The sequence below is a fragment of the Notechis scutatus genome, chromosome Z, assembly GCF_049901735.1.
Source record: "Notechis scutatus isolate UNSWTSFEM ecotype Mainland chromosome Z, rNotScu1.2, whole genome shotgun sequence".
NCBI lineage: Eukaryota > Metazoa > Chordata > Lepidosauria > Squamata > Elapidae > Notechis > Notechis scutatus.
Window position 1 is genome coordinate 77966891 of NC_142025.1, and position 12980 is coordinate 77979870.

The window sequence follows — 12980 nt, forward strand, 5'->3', positions numbered from 1 at the left end:
AGAAATAGAAATAGCACTTAGATTTATATACTGCTTCACAGTGCTTTACAGCCCTCTCTAAGCATAGAGTCAGATAGAGTCAGCATATTGCCCCCCAATAATCTGGGCCCTCATTTTACCAACCTCAGAAGGATGGAAGGCTGAGTCAACCTTGAGCAGGTGAGATCCCAACTGCTGGCAGCCAGTGATCAGCAGAAGTAGCCTGCAGTACTACATTCTAATCACTGTGCCTTTGCAACTCTTATAATATCAAATAAACTTTTTGCTCAGGAAATCTGAACATGTTAACAAGCAGATCTTTTTCCTAAGCCAGCAACATATAGCACTTCCCAGGTTAGGGCTGCATTGAGGTTTATTCTACCAGAGTTGCTGACTCATCCTGATCATGTACAATATGCACACCTGTAGGATTCAAAAAATATGCACACCGGTAGGATTCAAAAAATTTACTACCAGTTCTGTGGGTGTGGCTTGGTGGGCATGGCCTGGGCATGGCTTGGTGGGTATGGCAGAGGAAAGATACTGTAAAATCTCCATTCCCTCCCCATTCCTGGGGGAAGGTTACTGCAAAATCCCATTCCCTCCCCATCCCACCAACCTGCTTTCCAGCTCCGTTCTCCTGTGCAGGGCAACAAAAGAAGACGCAGCTAATCAGCTGGGACTTGGGAGACAAAGAATAGATGGGGGCTGGGCCAATTAGAGGTGCTATTTGCTAGTTCTCCAAACTACTCAACGTTTCTGCTACCAGTTCTCCAGAAGTGGTCAGAACCTGCTGAATACTACCTCTGACCTCTATATATCTGCTTGCTCTTGCAAAGAGCAAGAAGTTCATCATATCTTAACCTTAATAGGCTTTGCTTATCTACCCTAAGACAAGGCCAGGCAAAGAACAAGGAGTTTATCCCAGGTGGCTCTAGCCAAAGATGGAAGGGACATACCTACCTACCCAAGTGATTCATATTAAGGGCTAGACAAGTCAATTGATTGAGTCTGCTAAACAGTCAAATATATTTCTTTTTCCAAATATTATATGAAAATATAGAATTTTATTAATCTATGGAAAGAGCCATAGCAATACAAATCTCTTTCTCGCCAATATAGAAATCCCACCACTACATAATAGAAAACAATGGGAAACAAAGAGGAGGAAATTAAGGACATTTAATGCAATATAAATATTAGGCACAACCAACCAGGAACTGGAGTTCAGTTCAAAGCACCAAAAGTTTATTACATGCTACCTATACACAAAATCTGGTTTGCTTAACGGTCAAGGGAAATTGGTGCTAGATAAGAGTCGATGGAATTCATAGGGGATCTGGATTTAGGTCTCTTGTGGGAGTAAATGACTGCAAACTGAAGATGCATTTGACCCCATGGTGAGATTCAAAAATTTTTACTACTGGTTCTGTGGGCATGGCTTGGTGAGCATGGCTTGGTGGGCATTTCAGGAGAAGGATACTGTAAAATTTCCATTCCCACCCCACTCCAAGGGAAGGATACTATAAAATCTCCATTCCCACTCCACTCCTGGGAGAAGGTTAATGCAAAATCCCCATTCTTTTCCCACCCCAACTCTGTTCTCCTGTGAAGGCAACAAAAAAAGACCCAGCCAATCAGCTGGGACTCGGGAGGCAGATAATAGATGTGGGCAGGGCCAGTCAGAGGTGGTATTTGCCAGTTCTCCAAACTACTCAAAATTTCCACTACCTGTTCTCCAGAACTGGTCAGAACTTACTGAATACTACCTCTGATTTGACCCTATCTTTGAACTCAGCCTGGTCATCTCCTACAATAGCCATATAAGCTTTATTTATCTATACTTTTTAACTATGATGGATGAAAAGTTCCTTAAAATAAAATGCAATAGTTGAAAAAATTAAAAGTAATTACAGTATAGCAAAAATGCAGATTACATGTTGACTCTTAATGTCACTCAGGTGACAATGCCCTCCTGGAGGCATTTAGCAAATTTGGAAACCTAAATGCACACAATAAAGTGTACATTATTAGACTTCCATATAAGTTAGGATCATGATAATGCAAATTGCATTTATTTTTATTTTTCTCTCTTCAAGCACTGCATGTTCACTGCACTAAATATGTAATGACTACAGAAAACAGCAGTGTTAACAAGAGCTGGAGGTATTATTTAGAATACTATCATAATTGTCATTTAGTGTATAATTGTTCCTGATACAGATATTTCTCTTAAAATAAGGATAAAAATCATCAGCACCATAGCTTTCTACAAATTCTGAGATATTTCGGGGAGACATTGTAGCAGTTCAAGTAGTGTAATATAGATGTTGTGTAAATGAAAAAGATAGATATTTGCCTTTAAATAATTCTGGTGTTGCTATATATCTATTTCTTGCCATTCTTATTTTCCTACAAGATAAGCACCTCTAGAAACAATGTATTTACTGTAAAGTGTGACACAATATAGGCCTGGGGTATAGTTGGGTTCCTTCAGTTCCTTAAGACACACACCGGCTTGTGAACCTTAGTTTTTTCCAGTGAATTAATTCCTCACAAATATAGTGAACCAGGCTTTTTTTAAAAAACCAAAATAACTGCAATTAACAAATGATCTGTATTCAGAGCTATATGAATATCTATATTTATAGAAAGTAAAGGTTCCCCTCACACATACATGCTTGTTGTTTCCGTTTCTAAGGGGTGGTGCTCATCTCCATTACAAAGCCAAAGAGCCAGCACTGTCTGAAGACGTCTCTGTGGTCATGCGCTGGTATGACTAAATGTGGTCATGTGCTGGTATGACTAAAGGTGCACGGAACACTGCTACCTCCCTATTTTTCTACTTGCATTTTTACATGCTTTCAAACTGCTAGGTTGGCTGGGACAAGTAATGGGAGCTCACTCCATTATGTGGTGCTATTTGTGTGTGTGTGTGTGTGTGTGTGTGTGTGTGTGTGTACACACACACACACACATACAAACACACACACACATGTATGTATGTGTGTATGTGTAGGTGTATTGTACGTATATGTACAGTAGAATCTCTGGTCACAACCATACTTCGTTCCATAACTTTGGTTGAAATCCAATTTGGTCGTAACCCAAACCTAATTTTGGAAATTTGGCTCTTACAAAAAGAATGGCACAGAATGGGAAACTGGCTGCAGAAAAAAAAATGTGAATTTTTTGGTTGGAACCTGATTTGATCATGGTCAGAAGCATTCGTGATCAGAGCTTCTAATGTATATGTATATAAATACACTCATAAGGCACATGTAATTTATTTATTTACTTAGCGTATGACACATGCTAACCAGGGGTCACCAAGGTGGCTCTGTGAAAGGAATTTTTTCAGGCAGTGTTATTTTTACCTGCAGGACTTTTGAATGTTGGAAGGCAATCAGGGGAGGCTCCTTTCTTGTCCCTATGCGGCTTATTCACTCACGGGAATTGAGCCACTAAGCTGCCAACTTTTATTTTATTTTATTTATTTATTTGATTTGTCAATCGCTTACAAGATAATAGGTACAAGTGTAAACATAGTTATGAACTTGGGTGGGATTCAAATTTCTTGACAACCGATTCTGTGGGCATGCCCTAATTTGTGGGTGTGGCTTGGTGGGCATGTGACTGGGTGGGCATGGTTTGTATGTAAATATTGAATTTTTTATTTAAAAAAGAGCAACTTTTACCCCAAATGAGGCAAAGCAGGCAGGCAGATTGAGTTGCTCACAGAATCACAGATTCACTTAGAGATCTATCTTTCTGCCATCTGCTACCTGAGTCTGCACTGAAAAATAGAAGCTTCAGTCCTAAGGAAAGTTCAGCTCTGCTCAGCCCAGTGGTGCGATTTGCCGGTTCTCCGAACTGTCCAGAATCATAACAACCGGTTCTATAGAACTGGTCCAAACTGGTAGAATCCTACCCCTGGTTATGAATATATGAAATGGATACATATGAGAAAAATAAAAAGAAACAATAGGACAGGGACGGTAGGCATGTTGGTGTGCTTATGCACGCCCCCTACAGACCACTTAGGAAAGGGGTGAGGTCAATAGTAGACAGTCTAAGGTTAAAGTTTTTGGGGTTTGGGGAAGAAACCACAGAGTCAAGTAGAGCAGGGGTCCCCAACCACCGGTCCGTGGACCGGGACCGGTCCGTGGAACAAGTCCTACCGGGCCGCTGGTTTGCTGGGCGCCGCCATCTTGTTTTGATGAAAAAGTGCTTCCGGTGAGCTTTTCCGGGTAGAAACCTCACCGGAAGCACTTTTTCATCAAAACAAGATGGCGGTGCCCAGCTGATACCGGTACCGGGCCGCGCCATAAAAAAGGTTGGGGATACCGGCCCGCGGCATAAAAAAGGTTGGGGATCACTGAAGTAGAGTATTCCAGACATTGACCACTCTGTTGCTGAAGTCGTATTTCTTGCAATCAAGTTTGGTGTGGTTAACCATGAGTTTGTATCTATTGTGTGCTCTTGTATTGGAGATGGTTGAAGCTGAAGTATTTATTGACAGGTAGGACATTGCAATGTATGATTTTGTCAAAGGTGTTTCAAAGGTGCACATGCCTAGTGTCTTACCACGTGAGCCACCATGGTCCTCGGCACCTGTAATAACAATGCAGAACTCTGAAATTAAAAATTTCTCTATTCTGTAATGGATTATCATGGATGAAAGGACTATAACACAAAAAGTCCCTGCTGTAGATTAAAATAGGATACAAAAAAAAGCCATCTTAGAAACAGACAAACTACTTCTACACTGTTACCAAGAAAATTACATGGACAATTGTTATTTAGGCTAAAACTCAAGCCAAGACTTTTTCTTATTATATAATATGTAAAATCATTTATTTTGATTACGGACATAAGACTCAGTCAACAAGTAATGAAGTCAATAGTGCACTGAAATGGCCAGAAGTTTTGTTACATCTCACTACCACCACCACCACCACCACCCGACATGCACACATACCCAAGATATGCAGGTTTCATAGATACGGATAGGCTAACTATCCAAAAAATATTATAATTATTGATATCTTCCTCACTTTTTGTGAAGATGTCTAAAATAGTTTTTTCTGTGTAGCATTATTTGTTGATTTATTTTCATTATTTTAAGAACTATACAAATCACTGAATTAATGAGTTAATAGGAGAGAAAGAAAAAGTAACTAACTTGACTTACAGACTGAAAGTTCTTCTTAGAAAAATAGCATTTCTACTGAAATTAGATAGAGAGAGGATTATCCATAGGCATAACTGAAGTAAATAGACTAGCATTCTAATTGATTAAAGCAATCAACTCTTATAAATTAAATGTTTTGAAAGAGCAGATGCTAATGAAATTATGACTAGTAATCTGATTGATGTTCATATTAAACAAATTTCAATTTCATTGTTTCATTATTCTACAGTGAATACAACAGTACAGCCCCTGTTGGGGGACCTCATCAACCACTTTCTGATATGTTTCCAATCTTATAAATATCTAACACATTTTTCATATGCATCTAAATATGCATTAGATATTTACAACAATAGTAATATTGGAAAGCCATATTACCTCATCCTTTTAATTATTTTTATAAGATATTTTGGAAAATGTCTTATAAAAATAATTAAAAGGATGAGATAATATGGCTTTCCAATATTACTATTATTACTACTACTGTAGTACTTAAAACACTAATAAGCTCCTTACTTGCAGAAGAAGGAAGGGGAAGAAAGGTTTTTAAAAAAATTGGAAATCTACAGCATAACCACATTTAATAGTTCAGTAATTAAACCAGCCTCAACAGGAATAAAACAGATTCAACTGATATATTAGGATAGAACAAGAGAAAAAACATATTAAAACTGATTTTAATAGAAATGTCAAAATAATGAATATTACTCTCATTTTTGTAATAATTTACATTCATTTAAGAAAACAATTTGCACGTTTGTGTGTGCCTTAAATAATGCTAGTAGTGCTACTAATACTAGTAAATTTTAATTTTTTTTCTTTCATTTTAAAGTTTTAAATTTATCTGAGAATGTTTTCTGCTTATGTTCCTTTAGGTTGAAATATTTAGGTTAAGCTTAAGATCTGCTTTAATTATTGTGAGCATAAAGCAAATAATTAAGCAGTTATTTTACCTTTATATAAATTTCCAGTATAGCTAAAGCATGATTAAAAGTATATTTGTTATTACTATGTGTAAAGTTGGTGCGCTATATGTATTTTACTATAGTAAAGCTTATTTTTTTATGTACTATACAGTTACTACACCATTTTTCTGTAATATACAGAAAAGCAGTATATTTTGAAATACTAACATATTTCTTCCTCAAATACAAATATCTTACAAGATATCATAAAGCCCAAGCAGAACAATAAATGCTAACATTCATATACTGACTAACTAAATCCTCACTGGAATACTACTAGCAGGGAGATATTTTTTTTATCAAGATCCAAGCCAGGGATGATTACATTAAGATGATATCAATAACTAAGTTTAAATGGTAACGACTTTTACTTACTGTTTGAGAGATTTTGTTTTCTCTGTTTCCCCAGCTGCTTTCTTTGTGAGTTATAAAAAGAAGATGCTCTTGTCCATTTATATTGAGAGTAAGTAGTTTCCATGAACCAATCAGAGAGTGCTTTGCAGTTTAATATTCTGAGCATCACACTTTCTCTCCTGTTCTTCGTCCATTCATTTGTACTCAACACAAACACTATGCCAAACCCAAAGCAAACAAATATACCTTCATATTTGCTGGGAAATTCAACACAGTATTCATTTATGGTTGATCAATTGTCTTTCATTATTGCAGAAGGTTCTAAATGTAATGTTTTAAATGGGCACACAGACATTCATTTGAGAAAATATATGAGCACAATTAGTGTCCCACACTGTTATATTTGAGCGTGTGGAGAATAGCTTTCTAAGCATCATGCTGGGCACACATCAATCAAAGGCCTATCTGTAGACACAGGATTAATATAGACTCTATTGAAAGCTTTTCCGAAAACTGTTTTTCATTTATAAATCTATCAAACACACATGGAAAAACTGTAAATGAAAAGGAAGCAAAACAGAATCAAACCCAAAACAGATGTTAGATCATGCAATTTTTCTTCAAACATTGCAGATGTGCATTGCAAATTATTATTTTTTCTTATTATGTGATTTTACATTCCAGTTATCTCTGAGAAACAGTCTTAGAAGAAAAATCATATGGATTGTTTAAGGAGGCTTATGAGTTTTCATTCATCACTATTGATGTATTTTCACTTAGATCACTATTTCAGTGAAAATAATAATGACATTAAGCAAACTAATTTGGAAATAATCCATTAGCCAGACTATGTAGTTTACTGTTGTAAAAATAATTCACTAAAAGAGGAACACAGAAAAACCACAAGCAATAAATCCTACTTTGAGATCAGAGGTTTATTTCATGAGCAATTTGGAACATGAACAGCCATCATAACACAATTTTATATCAATAACTCATTGCAATGAGGTCCACCGACATGGCGAAGTCCGGCAAGGAGTAGCCATGACCAGTGGCCTTGAACACATCCCAAGACATTATTTTTATACTTTTCTGCATGAATTTCACAACTTACTTCTCTGTTCATTTTTACTGATAGACAGTCTCCACATATACCTGTGTACATCTCAAACTTCTATCTATCGGCTACTTTCTGTTCCCTGTTTCTCATGGTTTTCAAAATTATGTACTTTGCAAAATCATATTCCACAAAAACAGCTCAGCAGGATTACAAATAGTTCTGGTACATTTTGAAATCATCCTATCTAAAACTTTGGTTCATGTTTCTTTTATTCTGGGATCTGCTATCATCCAAAGGCCTTATTGAAACTGATAGATTAATAGACTATTTTTTCTTCCCGCACTGTATTATTATAAAGACCAGGGAGCTTCATCCAATATGTAGGTATTTCTTTAAAATATACTGTATTTTACTGTAGAAAGCTCAATTTTGTCTGTTGTCTTCTTTGCTCTACTTTACTCTATATACTGTATGTGTTTGCTGAACCAAATGCTTCCTTTCTGATCTTAGGGCAATCCTAAAAAAAAAAATCACATACTGGCTGGCTTCAAATAACACACCAAATACTAAACTCAGAGGAGAGGAGAGGCCAACCTTGCTTTTCTCCACATTAAATTTAATTTTGTTGGACAGGGCTCATTGTTCAAGTCTGTCAAGATCTTTTTGGATCCTGAGCTTGTCTTCAGTGTTGCCTATTTCTGCCAGCTTAGTGTCATCTGCGAATTTGATGAGTTCCCCTTCTATTCCTTCATCTAAGTCATTTATGAAAATATTGAAGACTACTGTGCCTAAGACAGAAACTTGTGGTACTGCACTTCTTACTTCCCTCCAGTTACAAATCCTCCTAGTAGTGATGCTGTCTATCCCACATTTTTTTAAAATAAAAGTTTTATTTAAGTTTTCACAAAACATACAAATACAAATAAAATATCTTTTTTTGAGAACAGCGTGGCCCCGGGTTATCACTTCTCCATGCAAACATAAACTTAATACATATTTATCTTATACATTCTAAGTAATATGTTATAACTATTTTCGCAATTTTTTCAATAGCTTTTCCCTTTCTTTACTTCCTATAGCCTTATTTTAAATTATCTCATTCCTTTCTTAATTCAATTACATATCTTTTTCTAATTTTTAAAATCTTTCTAATCAATGTTTTTAAACTTTTGTCTGTCCTGTTTACAAATTCATATTATCTTTTCACATAAAACAAATTTTCCCCTGTAATTACTAGACTGGAGTGTAACACCTTTGTATCTTTTTTCAAATCTTGTTTAAAAATTTAAGTTACCCTATATACTCGAGTATAAGTCGACCCGAATATAAGCCGAGGCACCTAATTTTACACAAAAAAACTGGGAAAACTTATTGACTCGAGTATAAGCCGAGGGTGGGAAAGGCAAAGCGCTTTTTGCCTTTCCCTTCCCGGCTGGGGCTGTTGGGAGTTGCTGCCGCCGGTGCGGCCCCAGTCCCGCGTCGCCTCGGGAACGGAAAGGCAAAGCGCTTTTTGCCTTTCCCTTCCCGGCTGGGGCTGTTGGCAGTTGCTGCCGCCGGTGCAGCCCCAGTCCCACGTCGCCTCGGGAACGGAAAGGCAAAGCGCTTTTGCCTTTCCCTTCCCGGCAGGGGCTGTTGGGAGTTGCTGCCGCCGGTGCGGCCCCAGTCCCGCGTCGCCTCGGGAGCGGAAAGGCAAAGCGCTTTTGCCTTTCCCTTCCCGGCTGGGGCTGTTGGGAGTTGCTGCCGCCGGTGCGGCCCCAGTCCCGCATCACCTCGGGAACGGAAAGGCAAAGCGCTTTTTGCCTTTCCCTTCTCGGCTGGGGCTGTTGGGAGTTGCTGCCGCCGGTGCGGCCCCAGTCCCGTCGCCTCGGGAACGGAAAGGCAAAGCGCTTTTGCCTTTCCCTTCCCGGCTGGGGCTGTTGGCAGTTGCTGCCGCCGGTGCAGCCCCAGTCCCGTCGCCTCGGGAACGGAAAGGCAAAGCGCTTTTGCCTTTCCCTTCCCGGCTGGGGCTGTTGGGAGTTGCTGCCGCCGGTGCGGCCCCAGTCCCGCGTCGCCTCGGGAATGGAAAGGCAAAGCGCTTTTGCCTTTCCCTTCCCGGCTGGGGCTGTTGGGAGTTGCTGCCGCCGGTGCGGCCCCAGTCCCGCGTCACCTCGGGAACGGAAAGGCAAAGCGCTTTTTGCCTTTCCCTTCTCGGCTGGGGCTGTTGGGAGTTGCTGCCGCCGGTGCGGCCCCAGTCCCGCGTCGCCTCGGGAAGGGAAAGGCCATGGCTTGAAGGCTGCCGCTGGAGCGAAGCTGCGTGCAGCCGCTGCGCTACCATCGGATCGGACGCGCCGGACGGTTCCGACCAAGCCCCGAGCGTCATCTTTGGCGCCCGCCCAGCACCGCGGAGCTCCTGTACCGGGAGAAGGGAAGACACCCCGGGCGGGGCAGGGAGAGAGCTTCTCCCGCCCGCCCCTCTTTCCGCGCCCACCGGTGTCCCCGCAGGATGACCCCGCCCCACAGTCACCGCCGCTTGAAAGAGACGGGCCGGGGTGGGTAGAAAGGCGCCGGGCGCCCTTGGAGGAGAAGGTCCGCATTCGCCTGTCTGCCCGCGGATGTCAGCGGAGCTTTGCCGCTGCTTTGTCCGGGGTCTCTGGGCAAACACGTCCACCCGAGCGGGCTTGTCGCCTCCGGCACGCAACGCAGCGCTGCCCTCGGATTCCCTGTCCGGTTGCCCCCTTTTGAGGGCGATGGCAGTAAACTGTTCCCGTAGCAGCGGCTGCTCCTCTTTCCGTTCCCGAGGCGATGCGGGACTGGGGCCGCACCGGCGGCAGCAACTCCCAACAGCCCCAGCCAGACACCTGAGCGGAGCCCGGGCGGAACTGCCTGTTGCCGCCGTGGGCGCCATTGCGAGCGCCCGGCTGCCCAAGTAAAGAACAGGGCCGCGCCGGACCATCAGAGAAGCGGAGCAAAGCCGGACACCAGCAGCCGCCTCCCTCAGCGCAGAAAGCCTCCCCCAACCAGCCGGCCGGTCTCCTCCTCCTCGGTCACACAGAACAAACAGGCAAAGAAGGAGGAGAGCAGCTGGCCAGCCGGGGGAGGCCTCCCGTGCTGCGAAAGAGGCAGCCAACGATCTCCGGCACCGTCCTGCTCCACGCGCTGGCTGCTCGGACTTGCCGGGCCCGGCACATAGAACAGGGCAGTGCCGGATGTTGGAGAAGCCGAAGCGGGCAGCGCGACCTCAGCTCGCGTTGTTTTCTGAGCCCATTTTTTTCAGAGGGAATCTGACTCGAGTATAAGCCGAGGGGGATTTTTTCAGCACAAAAAATGGTCTGAAAAACTCGGCTTATACTCGAGTATATACGGTACATCTTTACAGTTATAACATTCATTTTCTAACCTCTATTTTATAACACATATCTATTTTCAATCGAATTCTGCTTGGTACATTCCCTTAAAATACACACTAAATTCTTAAAAGAAAAAAGTATATATGTATATATATCTGTGTATATAACAATAGTAAATGGAATAATTATTCTATTCAAGTACAGCTCTGCCATTAATATTAATAACAATCTTTTATATTTCTATTTATTTTAATAAACATTACCTAGTAATCAGTTGTCTTTCACTTTAATCATCTATATTTCATATTTTACTTATTTTCCTGTATCTCTATAGCTTGTTTCTGTCTTTTGTAGCTTCTTTTCCTTTCTCTCTTCACTTTCTTCTTCTCCCTCCCCTTTTTAATTCCCTTTTCTATCTGATTCTCCCTTCTGTGATCCTCCCTTCTGCTTCTTCCTGATATTATGATTACTTTTCAAATTACTCTTTTTTTTTTGGTTGTTGCTTCAGTGCTTAAGTTTTTAACTCCCTTTCCCCCCTTTCCCTTTTTTACCCTGCTTAAAATTGCTTGGTCATTAAAGATGACTTCTTCATTGTCCCGCCCTTCTTGTTCTGCCAGCGTTTCTTGTTGTTTTTCACAGTTCAAGATCTTTATCTCTAAAAATTGAACTACGAAGCCAAAAGATCCTCTTCCATCTTGTGCTTCTTCTTTTTGTTCTTTAAGTCTCATTTTTAACTCTTCAAGGAGTGGTGCCATTTTAAAAAAATTTAAACAACCCCCAATTGACTTTATTTCATTAGGATCCTCCATCCAAAGTTCCAGGAATCATCCAATAATCCAAAACTGTTTCTTGCTTCTTTTCTCATTTTCTCTTTCCAGGGGCTTTGTTATCTTATAACAAAGTTTCAGCTACAATGTATCTTTTGCAAGCCTTGTTAAAATTCCACTATCAATTTTTTTTAAGTTCCATGTGGTCTCCTCCATTTTCCAGATTCCACCCTCTTTTTTTCCTTTTTCCCTCTGCTGCTTTCTTTCTTTTTTTTAAAGAAAGTTTTTAAATTATCCAAGAATCTTTATCCCTTTGACACTTTATTTTCAGCTAGAAATAGCCTATTAATGTCAAAGTGGATTAGTATCAATTTCTTATTTGAATCTCTTCTTAATGTTCCAAGTCAGTTAAAACTGTCAATGTTAGAGGAAAAAAAATCCCAATTCCATTTCCTTTCCCTTTCTCTTTCGCAGCTTAAAATCTTTTTTAGGAATAGTATTAGTCTTTAAAATTCAGATTCCAGGTATCTTAAATAGATGTTCTCCATTCAACCCAGTCAGTCAAACTTTCTCCTTTAAACTTACTCCTGCACAATCTTGTCCGGTCGGGTTCTTCTTTGAGGTGGTCATTTCTGACCACCGCTGCAACCGCCTTTGGGAAAGGGAGTAATGGCCAGCCGAGGAAGAGAGATGCGGCTCTCCTCAACCCGCTGATGGCTCCCCCTTCTTCACCACCTTTATGGGGTGGCTTCAGCCCTGAATCTGGGTGGCTCGAGGCACTCCAGCGGCGAGCACGGATCAAAACTGCGAACGATCGCAATTTCGGTCCATTGCTGAAGAAGCCCAAACCGGAAGCCCCTCTATCCCACATTTTTCTAGCTTGCCAAGAAGTAGATTCTGTTCTACTTTGTCAAATGCCTTGCTGAAATCTAAATATACTATGTCCACAGCATTTCGCTGGTATACTAATTTAGTCACTTTATCAAAGAATGAAATAAGATTGGTTTGGCATGGTCTGTTTTTAACAAACCTGTGCTGGCTTCTAGTTATAACTTTATTTGTTTATAGTTATACAAATCTGTGAACATGTTGGGCTGATTGATCTGTAGTTTCCTGAGCCTGTTCCCCCCCCCTTTTTTTTTTTTGAATATGGGAACATTAGCTAATTCTTAATAATTAAGACTGTAAAGTTCAGCTATTACTTAAGATCATGCTGTGCCAAAAATAAACTTAAGCAGAGGCTTTGAAGAACAAAATCTAACTTTTATTGATCAATAAAAGGGTAAAACCTCTCCTTGCATACACATAGATATGTGGGGAAAGTTACAAAGCATA

At 40.6% G+C, this 12980-nt stretch overlaps 1 protein-coding gene across 2 annotated transcripts in view; it reads right to left on the reverse strand.

Annotated features, from left to right (window-relative positions):
* The window catches only part of DDC (dopa decarboxylase), a 93069-nt gene that overhangs the window by 52234 nt on the left and 27855 nt on the right, over positions 1 to 12980 (reverse strand). The window contains exon 1 of one of the 2 annotated variants that reach the window (XM_087946458.1): positions 6514 to 6634. The exons of the other annotated variant lie outside the window; for it this stretch is intronic. The gene's annotated coding sequence lies outside the window, so the exon portion shown is untranslated. Of the gene's footprint in view, positions 1 to 6513; positions 6635 to 12980 lie in introns of those variants that run through there. 2 annotated transcript variants of the gene reach the window in all.